Genomic DNA, 18233 nt, shown 5'->3' with positions numbered 1-18233 from the left:
GTGGAAGAGGTAGAGGTTGTAGAATTATAAGTTTGTATGTAAATGTTGATCTCCGGAACTGCTTATCTGATTTTAAGCATTCTTTTACCCGTTTCTATTGTATGGAATTAACTTTCTGGGTGGAAATTGGCTATATTTAATCCTGCGTCTTTGCTTTAGGGATTTTATTATACGTGCGTAAGGCCACCAGCCCACCACCACCAGGGTATTAATTAATTCTACTATTATTAAATATGCATTTTTTTTTATAAAAACAATGCCAGAGATTACAAAAAAAATATCGGGTAACGAGACTACAAAAAATACCAAGAAGAACAACTCAATGATGCACTCGCACACATAGTGGCGGGCACAAAATGTATTCGTGCCGCATCGAAAGCATACAATTTTTTTTATACAACTTTACACATTAAGTATAAAGGCAACATATCAAAAACCCGGGTGCCCAGACCAAATTTACTGAAACCGTAAAGCTTGCAATTCAAAAATCAGTTGCTAAGTGAGATAATAAGTTATAATCCTACGTTATTTATAGTAGATAATATAATAAGCGCTTAAAGTTATTAATTTGTATCATTTGGTATGTTATCAAAGTAACCCCACACCTTAAAAATATAAATAACTTAAAAAGTACTTAACGGATTTTTATTTTTTAATTTTTTATGGGCTTTTTAGCGGGTCTACTTTAGATTGTCAGCAAAAAAAATAGTGGTTTCAAAGTAACCCCATTCTCAATATAACTTTGATCGCGTTGTTTTTATTTATTTCCGAAAAAAATATAAGTCCTAATTTTTTTTTATTTGGCAGGCGGAAAGAAGAGAAAAAACCGATTATTATATTTTTATTTCATATTTTTACCTATATTAGGAAAGTCAAAAAATGGTGCCAAACTCTAAAATTGATCAAAGTAACCCCGGTTTACGGTATTTTCCTATAGTATTATAATTTTGTATAGCGGAATCATAAGAGTTTTGTCCACAAGAATTTGCCATGCAAAAAGTGATTTGTCACACCAACCGCCAAACGCTAGTCTATTTGGCCGCCATTTTGTGCGTCTTTTGGGGTTTACAAAACAGGAAATTTAATTCTACGAAACTCAACTTAAGAAAGTCCTACACTATTTATCTAAGTAAGTACCTAACTAAAATGGCTTCGCTTGTTTTATCTTTCAGATAATGGCATAAGTTTTAAACTTATGGAAAAAATTCAGGATCCCGAGCTGAAAGAGTTGATTCCTAATATAAAGGAGAGAATATTATTCAAGACTGGGCTCGAGAAACTACATCAAATAATCCATGTAAGTAAAGTAAACCTACTCGAGTGTTATTTTGCCGTGTTGAAATGATTTGCATAGAGGCATTCTATAAAGAGGCCTGTGTGTTATAAAAAAACCTGCTAAGGACGAGTCCGACTCGCGCATTGGGGATTCCCTGTTGCCAAGTCAATGAAATATACTTGTATTATCAGGTTCATATGTATAAGTACGATCCCAAAGGTTCAAAAACCTCTGAGCAACCTTATGCAACTACTTTATTAAGGCGTGTTGACATATTTTTGGGCACTTTGTCCGTGCATGTATTTCTAACGACTGTACTGTATGTATGTCAGGCCGCATAGTTACAGATAAGGCACCATGTGAGAAGCTGTGTTTTCATATATCTGACACTGACACCTGGCACACTGTGTCACTTTGTATGGATGGAAACACAGGTTCGCATATCTCTGGTGGATGCTCACCCTTACTCGGATTTTTGATCTTATAAGTTTAACAGTCATGTATTTTTGTGTATCTCGCTGTGGCATCATAGCACCCAAGCGAGTGAACAGATTTGTCTGATTTTTTAAATTGAATGTACCTACCGGAGACGGTTGTCAGCTATGTTTAGTGGAAGTAAGAGCAGTCATCTCCATGATATTCAGCGTTCATTGAAACTAGTGACAGGATTTTAGTCAGTATTGAAGCTAAGAATTTCAAATTTTGGTTTCTATTCGTTTTAGTATCATCAAAGAGAATAGATAGTATAGAGGGGTCCTGTCATAGTAAATTTTGTAGTCACAGTAAATTTACTGCCATCTATCAACACCCGACTAAAACTCAAAATGAAAATGTATAAAATTATCAAAAAGATTTATATTTATGTATATGGAGAAATGATTTTATTATTTTTATATCATTTTGACCCATGTTCATTCACTGATATCTATGTGTTAAAATTGTTAAATATGGAACGGTGTCGTCACGCCATCTAGCCGAGCATAGGCTAAAGGTGTGTGCGCCATCTATCCGAGAAGGACTTTTTCTTGATTTCCGAGGCACGTTTTTTTCTTAGACTTTATATTCATCTTATACGAAGTTACATATGTCGTTGGTATCATTTTCTCACCACAGAATAAATAATAGTACTAAGTACAGAAGAATCACTCTCTAACATAACGCGTCTGTTATGATCAGCACAGATATGGCCGCTAGGTAGCGACAGCGCCACGCGCGGCTTATGGCAAACCCCAAAATTGGGGCCGAACGGATGTACTTTTAGCTACCTGTAGCAAAGCGACGAAATCGCGGAGTGAGACACGCCTGACACCACTCACTACTTAAATGAGGGTCTCATGATGACCAGCTACTTGTGTTGAGGATGGGAATGGTCATAGAGAAGCTGAAAACGTACACTCGTCTATTCTTAGGGTTCCGTACCAAAAAGGTACAAAAAGAACTCTTATGCCTCAGAGTGTAGTACCTGGCGCAGTATATTATTAGGTCTAACTCGTACTTGCCCATTTGTTTTTGCAGGACACTGCATCTGAAGATACAGATTCAATTAATGGTGATTTGATGGTGCCAAGCTTGTCATCAAGTTCAAGTACCTCTGGAGTAAGCGACCGTTGCGTAGAGAAATCTCCTGTAAGTTTTTATGCTTTTTAATTTAAGTCTACTATATGTTTATCTCTTCTTCCTTTTTAATCTTTTTTTTTATTTCAATATTAGGTACAAATTGATTTGAAACAAATCCTAACAACAACTAATTGTGGTGAACTGTGTCTTGCATCTGCATCTGCAAACAAGCCCCTAGATAATGCATTAAGGAACCAACTAGTTCGAACCGTAGTAGAATATTACATCAAACGTTACAATAAAATGACCAGTCAAGACTTTGATGTATTGTCCGATCAAATAGTAATGCTGTTTCCCTCGGAATGCAAGGTTTTTACTTTTTTTTGTTGGTAGAAGTACAGTAGATTATTATTATTAGTAGTACGTAGCAAAGTAAAAGTAAAATTTTGTGACACACTCTGGGAATGGAGAGGGCGCTTAACCACGTCCGGTCGACCACAATCAACCGGCTATGGAGGATTTGATGCTATAGGTATACTGTAGACTTTGAAACTCTTTGCTATAATGTTTATATTTAGGGCAAATTCTTTAGGTGAAAGGCCAATTTTTCTTTGACACTGGTATTAGGGTGTCCCTTATATTGCGATTTTGAGAAATTAATAACGCATACCCCCAAAATGTATTTTTATTTATTTAATCGTATGGCATGCTTTTACATAATAGACATTGATTTTATTTTATGGTACAAAGTAGGTAAGTCAAGTCAAATATCAACATTTAGACAGTTAGACAGTAGACTAAGCATATATTTTTTTACCCAAAATTCTCAACAAAAATATCAGGCCATTCGTGTAACTCTAACAGTTAGAGTTAGTTTTTAGGTTTGCAACGAGATTTTTTTTTCATAATAGTGGGTAGTGACCCTGCCTATGAAGCCGATGCATGGCCCCAGGTTCAAATCCTGGTAAGGGCATTTATTCGTGTGATGAGCACAGATATTTGTTCCTGAGTCATGGGTGTTTTCTGTGTATTAAAGTATTTATAAATATTTATACAGGGTGACCTTAGCCATTGGACAAACCCTGAAATCCCACGTAGGGTTACTTCTCAGAAATGCTCTAACGGTAATATTTTTTTAATTAGAACAAAAGATAAAAAAATAAATTATCAAACAAAAGTTATTAAAAGTTGTTATAAGCCAGAATCTTATTGATGTCATAAATAAAAAAGATAATCAAAACGGTCGAAGAAGGTTTCATACTATTTATTACAACACATACAGGTTGCTCCAAAGTAACAAAATCGTAATTTGTTAATTTTTTCGTTACCGCTACACCGATTGTTATGATACTTTGTATACTGGTTCTAAATACCCTAATCACCCTAATGCATATGTACATTTCGGCTTTGTCCAATGGCTAGGGACACCCTGTATATTATATACAGTGTGGAAAGATAAGTCGGGCCCTGGAGGGAAACTACCTTAAATTCTTAAGCTGGCTCATTTTACTTAAAGGAGACATTCCTTTATTATTATAAAGAAACAAAACTGCATTCAAAGATTTTTCTTGTTTTCTTCAATTTGGCTTGTCTAAAAAAATCTTGAGTACTAAATATTAGATTTTATGGATATTTTGTATGACAGACGAGTGTAAGACCTAATATATCTTAGAGAAATGTTATCATTAACATTAACTGTATCGATTAGTAGAATAAAATTGCGAGTATTTATTTTTTGGATATTTTAGTCGGTTCGAGTCCCGGGCGAGGCAAGCGAGTTTTAGAAAATCTTTGAATGAAGTAGTAGTAGTAGTAGAAGTCGTCGTTGTCGTATTAGGAGTAGTAGTAGTTGTAGTCGTAATAGTAGTAATCATTTTTTTTAGTACTACGGTGGCAAATAGGGTTGCCAACTTTTTTTTGGTGGAATATAGTATTTTCCAGAATAAGGCATCAAAAATATAGTACATTTAAAAAAAATATAGTACTTTTAGATAAAATACTAAACATGAGTGTAATATACGTTTAATCGGAAATATAGTATTTTAGCGTATTATATATTTTTCCAAAAGTATATAGTACAGAGAGCCAAAATATAGTACAATACTATATAATATAGTACGGTTGGCAACCCTAGTGGCAAAGAAAAGCATACGGTCTGCCTTATGGTTAGCAGAAACCGTAGCCTTTGGACTCTTGCGACTCCAGAAGAATCACGAGCGCTCTGCCTGCTTTTATTGATTTGAGGATTCTGTGTTGAGAGCTAGAGACAAATACAGGTCCCTCACTCTTAACACAACGCATTCTCTGGACCTCTGGCGACCGTACTCACCACCAGGAACACAGCACCACATACCTGCAGAGCAAGCTTTATTTGTTGCACCAAAAACTACCTAGGTAACAACAGGCGGTCTTATCTCTAAAAAGTGAATCTCTTATCAGTGTTGCTAACCCGCGACTTTTCAAATTTGCCGCCGTTTGCTACTGACAAGATTTGCTTGGCCCAGTATATATACTTATTTAATTTAGACATTGTAACAATCGACGTAACGTAAACTGTTAAAATTACAGGAGACATATTACATCCCCAGTCGGAAAATTGGAGAAAAAACTTATATTCCCGCACAAGCGAAACTACCTACTCGCTACCGTAATCAGCTAAGAGTATTAAGGAAAAGTGGAGTAGTAACACGACTACCCACCAGTGGCACCAGTTCCGATAATAACGAAGATACCATTCCAGGTAGGCGTGACGTGTGTATTCATAGAGGTTCGATGTCATGGGCATACGAGTCGACGTTAAAGATATGTTTACACTTTTGCACCTTATTACAAAGGATTAAGGAGGAGGTAAACTGTATCTTTGACGTCGACTGTACATAACTAAAATTACATTCTTCTATCACCTTATTTGTTGTGTATTGTATTATTTGTTGATCATGTGGGTAATGTGTATATTTGTTTATAATCAGGATCCAGTACTGATATTTCATCAGAAGAGGCCGAAGAACACAAGTTATGGTTGAAATTTAACAAAGAACCATGGGTAGACATTTTGGATAAATGGAACCAGACCAGAAAATACAGAGCGGCATTTATCGCTGAAGAAAAAAATACAATACAGGATATTCTTACAGAATGGCCTAGCCTTAAGGCGAGTCTAGGATATAAATTGGTATGCTTTTTGTATTATATTTGGATTCATCGGTATTCAGAATATGACCATTTCAGTTTTTTTTTAAGTATATACCAGGTGTGGCCTGTAACATGAGTAAAAAATTAAACTGTAGGCTGTACTCCTCATACTGACCAACATTTGTTCAGCAACTTTTAAAAATAACTTGTAGTTTGATTTTTAATACACTTTAAAGTTTATTCTAAGACGCAATGTAATGCGAATTTTGTTATGTTTAAGGTGTGACAAGCAACGTCAATCACAATGATATGGCGTGGCGATGGCGTCCATTGAAGATAATATTTATTTTGTATGAAAAATAGGGAGTCTAAATACTTCATAATTTTTAAAAGTTGTTGAACAAAATGTCACCGTTTGAGGAGTACAATCTAGGTTTTAATTATTTGCTCGTGTTACAGGCCACACCCGGTACCTATTACCTCCTATTTATAAACAAACCCTAAGTTACTATAATAATATCTATAAAACAGATGATCACCGACTCTATTTGGCTTTACATGCGTATAATGTGACTTTCAGATTGAAGCAGATTTTGACGCTATGCATCCGCATTGCGAACTTAATTTGTTTAAAAAATGGCCATCATTTATGGAAAAAGCAAGACCAATACTGAAAAATCTTAAATCGCCGGACATAAATTTACTGGATGAAAACCTTCAGGAAGGTAGGTTATGTATGTTGTGTCTCTAAGTTGGGCTATTTCTTGACTTGGCGGGGCGGAATCGGTATGCAATATTTTGTACTTCGACGTGACCTTACTGATGTGCCCAGATATCAGTATTACATTTGCGCAGTAGTAATATTATGCATAGAAGCGTGGCGGTACGGAATGCAGTACGTACCGCCACGCTCCTGCAGATCCCGCGCCAGTCAGGCAGTACTCGTTTAAAGGCTCCGTCAGACTGCCGCATTTTGTTAGCTGGGCGGAAGCGGAGCGCGATCCGCTCGTAGACGCAGCGCCGCGCCCGGGCAGAAAGAGACAACCATAATATATAACTGCCCCTTGAGAGAGCGATGCCGCGAGCCTGAGCGGCTACCGCGAAAACCGAAATTCGCAAATTGCGGGGATCTTTCTCTTTTATTTACTCCAATGAAGGCGTAATAAGAGTGACAGAGAAAAATGCCCGCAATTTGCGAACTTCGATTTTCGCGGTTATAGCCCTGACGCGGGCGCGACGCGCGCTGCGCTCATCGCGCTCCGCTTGCGCCCCGCTAACAAAACGCGGTAGTCTGACGAAGCCTTTAATGTGATCATCATCATTATCATCATGATGACGGTTTGGTTAATCGTTGATCCCATCCAAAACATAAATGTAAATGAATGCCAATGATTATACTTTGCTTCTTTTAGATGCCACGAACTACATTTTCTTCAAATTAATGTCGTGCAAGATGTCGCCTACCGTTAAAGTGCCAATCAAAGAAAATGGAAAAAAAAGATTTTACAAACCCAGCATTGTGGAGTCGCAGAATTCATTTATTTTACACGTTACGGTGAGTACATGTATTAAGTCAAGTTATCCAGTATACTAGGATATATTAGTCCAGGACCTGAGTATAATTCTGTGGGCATGGCAAAATGCGAAAGTAGCTTTGTCCGTTTGTATCTGTTACTTTTTCACGTTTGAACTACTGAACTGTTTTTGATGAAATCTGGTATGTACGAAGCGTAAGCTTTTGAGATAGAGTATCTACTTTATTATACGAGATTTGAGTTTTGTTTGAATTTTTTAAAGTTTGTAGTCCATAAAGTAAAAATTAACGAGATATGTGCTTAAAAAAAGTATATAGGTACCGAAGTAAGGAACTTCATATTGTGTTTTCCAATACCAGTCGCCTGCCGCCCGCCACCCGTTACCCGCCGCGCTACACACGTCGCACGCGCTTTATGTCCATTGATTTTAAATTTGTACTCCCTTGCGGGTTATGTTTCGGCGCGAATTTTAAACTACCGGCGGCGTCTAGTCTTTATTATTTATTTTTAGTCTTTATTATTGCTTAATTAGTCGAATAACCCGCACCGTGTCACTCCTGGTGCAAAGGTGTCCCTAACGCTTGCTACATTACCGTCGGTGCTACCATTTACAGTTTTTTTTAATTCATTATTAAAAGAAACTTTAAAAAAAAACTTGGCCCAAGAACTTTCATGCGGGAGGTAGCAAATGTCGACCACACCTATCCGCTATTATAGCAAACGGTGCACCAAACACCCCGTATAATACGAGTATTTGTGTTTGTTACAGAACCAGAGTGAAATCAAAAATAAACTGGAGCAATACCAGAAAATGCATCTATCCAGAGGAACCACCTTCCAACCGCTGGTGATTGCCGTCGGACCAACGAGCAAGGACTTGAAGGATTTTTACGTAGCGGTTGAGTCAGTTCTCTACAAGGTAGATCAACTGCTAAAAGCTGTCGACGTGTGTTTCAAAGTAATTCACGTAACCAACGTTCAATACCCGCTAGAATGTTTATCTATATGGTCATTTATCCAAAAATATTTTTATAACTTGCACAACAAAAATGACAAGAAAATTTCTTCCGTCTATTGCTTTATATCAGATCTGACTGACTAATTGAGCATCTTTCAAGGACTTAAGAATTTTTGTGACTATAGGGATAATAGTCTAGTAACAATGTTTATTTGCTTCATGTGTTCGATCGAAACAGCAAACCATCAAGATCTTATTCATCATTACAAAACTAGTCACAATCTCGGTCATAACTCGATATATCGATGTGCACAATCGAATTGTTTCAGAGCATTTCAAAGTTTGCGTTCCTTTCGTCGTCATATAGTTAGTCATAATGTCTCGGACCGGAATATATATTCAGAATTAGCCCCGTCGCTTAATTTTAACACTGATAACATGATCGAAAATTACAATAATTTAGACATAACAGATAATACTCAGGATACATGTAATGTTAATGCATGCTGCAGTAATCTGCAACCCACATCTGAAAGTTTCAGTAAGAAAAATGAAAATGTACGGAAGTCTACTGCAGCATTTGCATTATCGTTGTATAGCAATCCTTATTTAAATCGTAAATGCGCTATGAAAATAATTGACGATGTTTCAGAACTAGTAACTGGTGTTATTGGAACTATGTTGTCTGAACTCTCACCTAATGACGATACACCGAATAAAAACATAGTTGAAGCAATTTCCAATTCTTTCGACGGTTTGGATACTGAAAGTAAAGTAATTAAATATTTTTCTGACCGTAATATTTACACACCCCCAAAAAAATTTACAATTAATGAAAATGTGACTGTAAATACAGGAAATTCTACGGTAATGCTAACACCTATGTTGGAAACTGGAGCGATAGTACCTTTGAGAGCAGTTTTAAAACAAATATTTGAACTACCCAACTTTTTAAAATGTAGCACTAGTATTCCTGATGTTCAATCTATATCAAATTTTACCCAAGGTAATATCTGGAAGCAAAAATTGGTCGGAAAAATGGATGAAAATAGCTTATACATTCCATATTTTCTGTATTTTGATGATTTCGAATGCAATAACCCCCTGGGTAGTCATGCTGGAATCCATTCTATCGCTGCTACCTATTACACATTTCCAACGTTGTCAGCGGATCATGCTTCACTATTAGAAAATATATTTGTTGCAATGTTGCATAAATCATCTAGCAAAAGTCATGGCAATGCTTCAATTTATTACGAACTCATAAAGGAGTTGAAGAGTTTAGAACAAAATGGCATAGATTTAGAAATTAGTGAAGGTGTTTCTAAAGTATATTTTATACTAGGGATGATCATTGGTGACAATTTGGGACTAAACACCGTTCTTGGATTTGCTAAATCGTTTTCTAGTAACTATTATTGTAGAATATGTAAGGCTCATAAAAATATAATGGGGAAACAGTGCAAGCAAGATGACGGTTTAATGCGCAATCGACACAATTATAACACTGATGTCGAAATTAACAATGTAACAACGACAGGAATAAGTGAACGATGTGTATTTAATGATATTAGCACTTTTCATGTTGTTGATAATTTTTGTGTTGACATTATGCATGATATATTTGAAGGTGTTTGCCATTATGATCTGACTCATATTATTGTGTATTTTACAGAAAGCATCACATTGTTCACTTTAAATAACTTGAATAATAGGTTACAATTATTTGACTACGGATCTGGTGAGCTAAATGATAGATGTGGAATAATAAAACATGAACATTTAAAGAAAAGCAAATTTAACATGTCTGCATCTGAAATGATGTTATTTGTACACATATTTCCTTTATTGGTGGGAGACTTAATACCTGAAGATGACGAAGTATGGCAGTTTTTTCTTACACTGCTAGAAATTATTGATATTTTACTTTGTAGGGATATCGATAATAGCACACTGTTGTATTTAGAAGCCTTAATAAGCGAACATCACGAAAGTTATGTCAAACTGTTTCACGACACCTTAAAACCGAAGCACCATTTTATGGTGCATTATCCGCATGTCATAAAGCAAGTAGGACCTTTGAGACTAATATGGTGTATGCGATTCGAAGCCAAACACAAACAATTGAAAAGAACGGCATCTCTTATAACGTCTAGGAAAAACTTGCCATTGACTTTATTAATAAAAGAACAATTGACTCTTGCTCACAGACTTTACACTGGAAAAGGATGTGAAACAAGAATAGAGTTAGGTACTAGGATATCTGAACCACTGAATATTCATGATTATCTTAAAGATGTTATTATTTCTGACGATGTAAATTTAGCAAATAGTCTTAATTGGGTTTATTATAACGGTATAAAATACGTACCAGGAATGATTCTAGTAATTTCTAATCGGACATGTTACAATTTTTTTAAGATAAAATTTATTTGTGTTTCGTCATCAAGTAATAACATCTATTTTCTAACAGAACAAATTGATTGTATAGGATTCAATTACCACTTGCAAGCACACCAGCTGCATCAAAGAGAAACTGGTTTTTATAGACTAATTATGCCACAAGATCTTATTTACGCACCAACTTTTTGTCATATTATCTCTAATGGAGACTCTTACTGCAGAATCAAATATATTTAGATACATGATGTCACAGTCTGAACATTGTTTAATAATTGGAGATTTTTAAGCTTAGAATAAATTTAAAAGTGGAAAAATTACTGTCTTGGGTGAGACTTGAACTCACGGCCTCTGGATCGATACTCCAGCGCTCTGCCACCTGAGCCACCAAGACCTCATCCATAGCCAGCAAATCTTTTCACCATATTACGGGTCAAGGGGACCCTAGCGACATCTCTACCTTAAGAGTGTTACACTTCTTAGGGCTACTTGCACCATTCACTAACCCGGGGCTAACCGGTTAAACCTGGAGTTACGATGGTTACCAGTGCAATTTGCCAGTGGGTTAACAGTTTAACCAATTAACCCCGGGCTAGTGGAATGGTGCAAGTGGGCGTTAAACGGCTACCGGAGTTCCAAGTTACGTTTCTGCTTGTTAAAAATGAAAATTAGTATGGGTAGCATCGTAACTGGTGAATTTCCAATGTAACTTGGAGCTCGGGTAGCCGTTTAAGAAGTGTAACACTCTTAAGGTAGATGTCGCTAGGGTCCCCTTGACCCGTAATATGGTGGAAAGATTTGCTGGCTATGGATGAGGTCTTGGTGGCTCAGATGGCAGTTCGCTGGAGTATCGATCCAGAGGCCGTGAGTTCAAGTCTCACCCAAGACAGTAATTTTAAATCCACCCTGTATATTCATCTTTCATAATATACGCAAAGAATACTTACCAAAGAGATGCCTTGTGGCTTAAGCCCCCAATAAAAGGTCGTGTTTAGCGTCTTGTGTTCGAAGCGGTATTAACATTATACCAGGTTCATTTTGTTTTAATTTAGAAGGTTGTAAATTGTAAACTTATTGTAAACTCACTTTTAAACTTAGATTTTTGTAATGTAAATTCACCCACAACCTTTTTAGATACTTCTGCGTCAAGGGCACTTGCACCCACAGTAGGTTAAGTTTTTAAATGCATGAGAAGATACCTAGCATCTCATTAATATAACATATACTTTTAATCTATTTTTTTTATCTATTACTTGTACTAGAAGATAGGTTATAGGTTCGCTTACGAGTAGACTACAGCGTGTGAATTTTCGTTAGTGTAACTTGTTATTTATGGAAAAAGCTCGCTAGGGTCCCCTTGACCCGTAATATGGTGAAAAGATTTGCTGGCTATGGATGAGGCCTTGGTGGCTCAGATGGCAGCGCGCTGGAGTATCGATCCAGAGGCCGTGAGTTCAAGTCTCACACAAGAGAATAATTTTTCCACTTATCAAAAAAAAGTTTGTCAAAAATGACCTTTTTATTTATTAAGAGTGATCAATGTATTGTGGGTACCTATTTGATTTCTGGTTTTTATAATGCAGGGTCCTTTTTTGAGTTTTAATTTTACTCGATTTTTCTTAGTTTGAGAACCATCTACAAATTCTGGATTAAACTTGTCATGCTTAACTGTGCGTGAAAATGGTATCTGAAGAAGATGAAGAAAACTTTAATATAAACACTCACTACGCTCAGGATTCATATTTATTTACACTTCACTATATTAATTTTGTACTAAGCAGAAACGTCTGCAAGCGAAATTTCAATTTTATAATTGAAAGAAAAAATGGAAATGTTCACCGCGTTGAGATTATTTGATGTAATTTCTCGAGCCCAGTCTTGAATAATATTCTCTCCTTGATATTTGGGATCAGCTCTTTCAGCTCGGGATCCTGAATTTTTTCCATAAGTTTGAAAGTTATGTCATTATCTGAAAGTTAGTTACTTACTTAGATAAATATGGTAGGACTTCCTTAAGTTGAGTTTCGTAGAATTACATTTCTTGTTTTGTAAACCCCAAAAGACACACATAATTTTATTTATATGAGCCTAGAGTGTCCCACTGCTGGGCAAAGGCCTCCCTCCTCCCTTTCCACGTATCCCGGGTACCGTCCTCGATATGACGTTAAACTGTCGTGCACTTTTAAGTGTATTCTACCAAATCAGGGCGCATTTAATATTAGTGCGGCCTAGTTTGGTCTACTGGTGCTAAGACAGGGTATCAGTTTAGGGTGGCAGCGGATGAACATCTAGTATGTCAACGGTGGCGCCCACGAGCCGAGTTAGCAGGCTTACTGTCTACTCATTAACACGCACTGGACGAGCGTGGTGAGTTAAACGTCCAAACCCCTCCAACATGAAACGAATGAAACACATAATCATTTTTACTATTCTCTAACTCGGGCATGACAAGTTTAATCCAAAATTTGTACATTCTCAAACTAAGTAAAATTAAAATTCAACATACATAACCTACCTTCCTGAAGGTTTTCATCCAGTAAATTTATGTCCGCTGATTTAAGATTTTTCAGTATTGGTCTTGCTTTTTCCATAAATAATGGCCATTTTTTAAACAAATTAAGTTCGCAATGCGGATGCATAGCGTCAAAATCTGTTTCAATCTGAAAGTCACATTACGCACGTAAAGCCAAATGATCATCTGTTTTATAGATGTTATTATAGTCACTAGGGTTTGTTTATGAATAGGAGGTAATATATACTTAAAAAAAAACTGAAATGGTCATATTCTGAATACCGATGAATCCAAGTATAATACAAAAAGCATACCAATTTATATCCTAGACTCGCCTTAAGGCTAGGCCATTCTGTAAGAATATCCTGTATTGTATTTTTTTCTTCACCATTTTATGGTGCATTATCCGCATGTCATAAAGCAAGTAGGACCTTTGAGACTAATATGGTGTATGAGGGCTACTTGCACCATTCACTAACCCGGGGCTAACCGGTTAAACCTGGAGTTACGATGGTTACCAGTGCAATTTGCCAGTGGGTTAACAGTTTAACCAATTAACCCCGGGCTAGTGGAATGGTGCAAGTGGGCGTTAAACGGCTACTGGAGTTCCAAGTTACGTTTCTGCTTGTTAAAATTGAAAATTAGTATGGGTAGCACATCGTAACTGGTGAATTTCCCATGTAACTTGGAGCTCGGGTAGCCGTTTAAGAAGTGTAACACTGTAAAGGTAGATGTCGCTAGGGTCCCCTTGACCCGTAATATGGTGGAAAGATTTGCTGGCTATGGATGAGGTCTTGGTGGCTCAGATGGCAGTTCGCTGGAGTATCGATCCAGAGGCCGTGAGTTCAAGTCTCACACAAGACAGTAATTTTAAATCCACCCTGTATATTCATCTTTCATAATATACGCAAAGAATACTTACCAAAGAGATGCCTTGTGGCTTAAGCCCCCAATAAAAGGTCGTGTTTAGCGTCTTGTGTTCGAAGCGGTATTAACATTATACCAGGTTCATTTTGTTTTAATTTAGAAGGTTGTAAATTGTAAACTTATTGTAAACTCACTTTTAAACTTAGATTTTTGTAATGTAAATTCACCCACATCCTTTTTAGATACTTCTGCGTCAAGGGCACTTGCACCCACGGTAGGTTAAGTTTTTAAATGCATGAGAAGATACCTAGCATCTCATTAATATAACATATACTTTTAATCTATTTTTTTTATCTATTACTTGTACTAGAAGATAGGTTATAGGTTCGCTTACGAGTAGACTACAGCATGTGAATTTTCGTTAGTATAACTTGTTATTTATGGAAAAAGCTCGCTAGGGTCCCCTTGACCCGTAATATGGTGGAAAGATTTGCTGGCTATGGATGAGGCCTTGGTGGCTCAGATGGCAGCGCGCTGGAGTATCGATCCAGATGCCATGAGTTCAAGTCTCACCCAAGACGATAATTTTTCCACTTATCAAAATAATGTTTGCCAAAAATGACCTTTTTATTTATTAAGAGTGATCAATGTATTATAGGTACCTATTTGAATTCCCTTTATTATAATGCAGGGTCCTTTTTTTAGTTTAAATTTTACTTGATTTTACTTTTCCATAAGTTTGAAAGTTATGTCATTATCTGAAAGTTAGTTACTTACTTAGATAAATATGGTAGGACTTCCTTAAGTTGAGTTTCGTAGAATTACATTTCTTGTTTTGTAAACCCCAAAAGACACACATAATTTTATTTATATGAGCCTAGAGTGTCCCACTGCTGGGCAAAGGCCTCCCTCCTCCCTTTCCACGTATCCCGGGTACCGTCCTCGATATGACGTTAAACTGTCGTGCACTTTTAAGTGTATTCTACCAAATCAGGGCGCATTTAATATTAGTGCGGCCTAGTTTGGTCTACTGGTGCTAAGACAGGGTATCAGTTTAGGGTGGCAGCGGATGAACATCTAGTATGTCAACGGTGGCGCCCATGAGCCGAGTTAGCAGGCTTACGGTCTACTCACCAACACGCACTGGACGAGCGTGGTGAGGTAAACGTCCAAACCCCTCCAACATGAAACGAATGAAACACATAATCATTTTTACTATTCTCTATCTCGGGCATGACAAGTTTAATCCAAAATTTGTACATTCTCAAACTAAGTGAAATCAAAAATTAAAACTCAAAAAAAAGACCCTGCATTATAAAAGAGAATTCAAATAGGTACCTACAATACATTGATCACTCTTAATAAATAATTAGGTAAATACGGGATAATGATGCAATATTATAGGCAAGACTTACCAGCAAAATTATTGATGGTGCTTTTGGATGGAGCGATCCGTGTTGGTACTGTTGTTACGAGTACTGTCGTATTACTGTCCGTATTTTGTCTGTAATAATCTTTTAAAGTAAAAGAGGAGTGTTTTACTGTGCGTGAAAATGGCATCTGAAGAAGATGAAGACAGCCTAAGTTTAGGACTCTAGTATTTAGAAGAATGGGGTTTATCGAAAAGCACCATTTGCTGGCTATGGATGAGGTCTTGGTGGCTCAGATAGCAGAGCGCTGGAGTATCGATACAGAGGCCGTGAGTTCAAGTCTCAACCAAGACAGTAATTTTACCACTTTTAAAAATCCTAAGCTTAGTAGCATCGTTAGCAGACGTTTCTGCTTGTTAAAAATGAAAATTGGAGAATTTTTAAAAGTTATGTCATTATCTGAAAGATAAAACAAGCGAAGCCATTTTAGTTACTTAGATAAATATGGTATGACTTCCTTAAGTTGAGTTTCGTAGAATTAAATTTCTTGTTTCGTAAACCCCAAAAGACACACATAATTATTTTGACTATAAATATGATTCTTCGTATACTCACATCTCGGGCATGACAAGTTTAATCCAGCATTTATACATCCTCAAACTAAGTCAAATCAAGTAAAATTAAAACTCAAAACAGGACCCTGCATTATAAAAAAGAGAATTCAAATAGGAACCTACAATACATTGATCACTCTAAATAAATAAAAAGGTAATTTTTGACAAACTTTTTTTGATAAGTAGAAAAATTACTGTGTGTGTCTTTTGGGGTTTACAAAACAAGAAATGTGATTCTACGAAACTCAACTTAAGGAAGTCCTACCATATTTATCTAAGTAAGTAACTAACTTTCAGATAATGACATAACTTTCAAACTTATGGAAAAAATTCAGGATCCCGAGCTGAAAGAGCTGATCCCAAATATCAAGGAAAGAATATTATTCAAGACTGGGCTCGAGAAACTACATCAAATAATCGCACTTTGTTAATATGTGTGACATTGTCAGACATTGTCGTTTGACAATACTACATACAGAATATAGCCAGGGGGGCTCGCGGGCCGCAAGTGAGAGGTTCGTGGGCCGCATGCGGCCCGCGGGCCGCAGGTTGCCGACCGCTGCTCTAAATAAATAAAAAGGTCATTTTTGACAAACTTTTTTTTGATAAGTGGAAAAATTATTGTCTTGGGTGAGACTTGAACTCACGGCCTCTGGATCGATACTCCATCGCGCTGCCATCTGAGCCACCAAGACCTCATCCATAGCCAGCAAATCTTTCCATCATATAACGGGTCAAGGGGACCCTAGCGACATCTACCTTAAGAGTGTTACACTTTTTAGGGCTACTTGTACCATTCACTAACCCGGGGTTAACCGGTTAAACCTGGAGTTACTATGGTTACCAGTGCAATTTGACAGTGGGTTAACAGTTTAACCCACTGTGAAGTACAAAATATTGCATACCGATTCCGCTCCGCCAAGTCAAGAAATAGCCCAACTTAGAGACAACATACATAACCTACCTTCCTGAAGGTTTTCATCCAGTAAATTTATGTCCGCTGATTTAAGATTTTTCAGTATTGGTCTTGCTTTTTCCATAAATAATGGCCATTTTTTAAACAAATTAAATTCGCAATGCGGATGCATAGCGTCAAAATCTGGTTAAATCTGAAAGTCACATTACGCATGTAAAGCCAAATGATCATCTGTTTTATAGATGTTATTATAGTCACTAGGGTTTGTTTATGAATAGGAGGTAATATATACTTAAAAAAAAACTGAAATGGTCATATTCTGAATACCGATGAATCCAAGTATAATACAAAAAGCATACCAATTTATATCCTAGACTCGCCTTAAGGCTAGGCCATTCTGTAAGAATATCCTGTATTGTATTTTTTTCTTCAGCGATAAATGCCGCTCTGTATTTTCAGGCCCCAATTTCACATCGGTGACAGGTGCGACAGTTGTAAAACATCACTGTTGCTGACGTCACAGGCATCCATGGGCTACGGTTACCGCTTACCATCGGGCGGGCCGTATTCCTGTTTGCCACCATCATTGTATTATAAAAAAAAACTTTATTATATCGGAAAAAAAAACAGATATTTCTCTTGCTAAGTTTATGACAATTGTCACAAGAAACACGACATTGTCACGAAATTCCGACATACTCGTATAACTCATTTCCTGTCAAGAATTACCGACAATTCTAAATCTCTGACGATTGTCAGAAACTTCGCAAGAGAAATATCTGTTTTTTTTTTCGATATAATAAAGTTTTTTTAAATAATACAATGATGGTGGCAAACAGGAATACGGCCCGCCCGATGGTAAGCGGTAACCGTAGCCCATGTAATTGTATGCCTGTGACGTCAGCAACAGTGATGTTTTACAATTGTCGCACCTGTCACCGGTGTGAAATTGGGGCCTGGTCTGGTTCCATCAAATAATCGCACTTTGTTAATATGTGTGACATTGTCAGACATTGTCGTTTGACAATACTACATACAGAATATAGCCAGGGGGGCTCGCGGGCCGCAAGTGAGAGGTTCGTGGGCCGCATGCGGC

At 36.9% G+C, this 18233-nt stretch overlaps 1 protein-coding gene and 1 long non-coding RNA gene across 3 annotated transcripts in view; one reads left to right on the top strand and one right to left on the bottom strand.

The window, feature by feature from the left end:
* The window catches only part of LOC134795714 (E3 ubiquitin-protein ligase znrf2), a 277600-nt gene that overhangs the window by 179399 nt on the left and 79968 nt on the right, over positions 1 to 18233 (bottom strand). The gene's annotated exons all lie outside the window — the stretch shown is intronic.
* The window catches only part of LOC134795737 (uncharacterized), a 37155-nt gene continuing 22669 nt past the window's right edge, over positions 3748 to 18233 (top strand). Inside the window, exon 1 of the long non-coding RNA XR_010144837.1 lies at positions 3748 to 3868. This is a non-coding gene — a long non-coding RNA (uncharacterized LOC134795737). The remainder of the gene's footprint in view (positions 3869 to 18233) is intronic.

This window comes from Cydia splendana, chromosome 12 (assembly GCF_910591565.1).
Source record: "Cydia splendana chromosome 12, ilCydSple1.2, whole genome shotgun sequence".
Lineage (NCBI taxonomy): Eukaryota > Metazoa > Arthropoda > Insecta > Lepidoptera > Tortricidae > Cydia > Cydia splendana.
The sequence above is the reverse complement of the archived record's forward strand: the minus strand, read 5'-3'. Positions and strand labels throughout refer to the sequence as shown.